Source organism: Eriocheir sinensis, chromosome 36 (assembly GCF_024679095.1).
Source record: "Eriocheir sinensis breed Jianghai 21 chromosome 36, ASM2467909v1, whole genome shotgun sequence".
NCBI classification, from domain to species: domain Eukaryota; kingdom Metazoa; phylum Arthropoda; class Malacostraca; order Decapoda; family Varunidae; genus Eriocheir; species Eriocheir sinensis.
The window spans coordinates 11,625,778-11,628,277 of NC_066544.1; the positions used below are offsets into that span (position 1 = coordinate 11,625,778).

General features: G+C 41.3%; 1 protein-coding gene across 1 annotated transcript in view; it reads right to left on the reverse strand.

The window, feature by feature from the left end:
* LOC127007800 (uncharacterized) overlaps nucleotides 1-2,500 on the reverse strand; it is a 62,306-nt gene that overhangs the window by 1,371 nt on the left and 58,435 nt on the right. Inside the window, exon 7 of the mRNA XM_050879167.1 lies at nucleotides 1-811. This exon is cut by the window's left edge and continues 1,371 nt beyond it. The gene's annotated coding sequence lies outside the window, so the exon portion shown is untranslated. The remainder of the gene's footprint in view (nucleotides 812-2,500) is intronic.

Genomic DNA, 2,500 nt, shown 5'->3' on the forward strand with positions numbered 1-2,500 from the left:
GGAGGAGGAGAAATAGCAGTAGTAGTAGTAGTAGGAGAAAGAAGAAGAAGAAGAAGAAGAAGAAGAAGAAGAAGAAGAAGAAGAAGAAGAAGAAGAAGAAGAAGAAGAAGAAGAAATTGAAGTAGAAGAAGAGGAGAAGGATGAGGAGAAACTATAGCAAGAGATGTTGGAAGAATTAAAGAGAAGAAGTGCAAAGAAAATGAGGAGTAGGAGTAGGAGGAGGAGGAGGAGCAAGATATCATAACTCAAAGCTCATGGTGTGTGTACGTGTGTGTGTGTGTGTGTGTGTGTGTGTGTGTAGTGAGTAGGATGAAGGCGAAAATACATCTTAAGAATAACTGCAGTGGTGTTGACGGCGGTGGTGGTGGTGGTGGTGGTGGTGGAGAATCTTCGTGGAGTCCAAGATGCTGGTGGAGGAGGTGGTGGAGATCCCGAATGTGGTGGAGGTGGTGGTGACAATAATGGAGAGGAGGAGGGGGAGCAGGAGGAGTAGGAGAAGGAGGAGGAGGAGGAGGAGGATGGCCTTGTTTTGCTCATCGTTCCCCTGGTGACGGCTTGATTAAGTAGATGAGGAAGAGGAGGAGGAAGAGGAGGAACAGAAGAAGGAGGAGGAGGAGGAGTGACTAAAGGAAGGAAGGAAAAATATGTAGGACAAAGTCGGTTTTTCGTTCGTCTTCTTCTTCTTCTTCTTCTTCTTCTTCTTCTTCTTCTTCTTCTTCTTCTTCTTCTTCTTCTTCTTCTTCTTCTTCTTCTTCTTCTTCTTCTTCTTCTTCTTCTTCATCTCATTCTACCTGTGCTCAAACTGGTGTACCTGTAAAGAGAGAGAGAGAGAGAGAGAGAGAGAGAGAGAGAGAGAAATAATGTTAGTCGCCAGAAATACATACAAAATATCTGTCGTTTGTTCCCTTTATTCTTCGCTGTCATGTATATAAAAGAGGAGGAGGAGGAGGAGGAGGAGGAGGAGGAGGAGGAGGAGGAGGAGAAGGAGGAGGAGGAGAAGGAGGAGGAGGAGGTTGAGGAGGAGGAGGAGGAGAAGGAATAAAAATGAGAAAGATTAAGTAAAGGAGCATAGCAAAATTTGAATAAGAGAGAGAGAGAATATAAAAGAAAAAAACGACAGACTTGACACTAGACACACACACACACACACACACACACACACACACACACACACACACACACACACACACACACACACTGGCATCCTCCCAGTTTGCATATGCGGTGGGAAATTTTAAAAGAATGTGAGAGCCGCTTCTGTGTGTGTGTGTGTGTGTGTGTGTGTGTGTGTGTGTGTGTGTGTGTGTGTGTGTGTGTGTGTGTGTGTTTAATGTTCCCCGTGCGTGGTCGGAATATTTGAAACCTTAGTGCGACGATTCTTGCTAATTTACGATTGTAGCACCAGCAGCAGTAGTTGTGATACCAGAAGTAGTAGTAGTAGTAGTAGGAGGAGGAGGAGGAGGAGGAGGAGGAGGAGGTACAGCATTATTGGTCATGTGGAAAAGTATTGATATATGAGTAAATAAGAATGCTGAGAAAAAAGTAATGAAGGAGAATAAAAAGAAGAAGAAGAAGAACAAGAACAAGAAGAACAAGAAAAAGAACAAAAAGAATATCAACAGCAAAAAAACAAAAAAAACAAGTAGAACAAGGAGAACAATAACATGAAAAAGAATAACAAGAACAAAAGCAAGAAGAAAAAAGAAGAAAAACGAAGCAAAGGAAGAAGAATGAACTAACCAAAAAGAAAAGAGAAAAGAAGTAGAAAAAGAAAAAAAGGAGAATGCGGAAGTAACGAAGCCGGCCAATATCGAAACCCTTTCTTTATTAGCTTCACAAAGTAGAGGTCACGTGACGGGTTCATTTAAAAGCGTAGAAATAGTGCTCTCTCTCTCTCTCTCTCTCTCTCTCTCTCTCTCTCTCTCTCTCTCTCTCTCTCTCTCTCATCTATCTATCTTATTATCTATCTATTTATTTATATGTATCACTTTATCTATATATTATTTTCTCGTACATTTTATTTGCATCTATTTATTAAGTTTTTCTTATTATTTCTTGGTTACCTTCTTTCAAGACTTTTTACCTTAGTCATGAAAAACTCTACGGAGCGGATATGCCATGTTTCATAATCATATACATTCTCTCTCTCTCTCTCTCTCTCTCTCTCTCTCTCTCTCTCTCTCTCTCTCTCTCTCGCTCAGTAGTGCAATATTTACCTGCGAGGTGTATTTAGGGTCCTCACATTTATCGGAAAACTGCGCGGCCAAACACCAATATTCTCCCGTCAGTCGCGCCTCCGGCCATCAAATTTTAATGCTTTCCAAATATTTATTCACACACACAGAGGACGAGGAGGAGGAGGAGGAGGAGGAGGAGGGGAGAAGTAGAGGAGGAGGTCTACAATATACCTATTCGCTGTATCATTTTTCTTTATTATTATTATTTTTATTGATATGCATAGCTATACAGTACGACTTATATGTGGTCTTTCAGTGTGTGT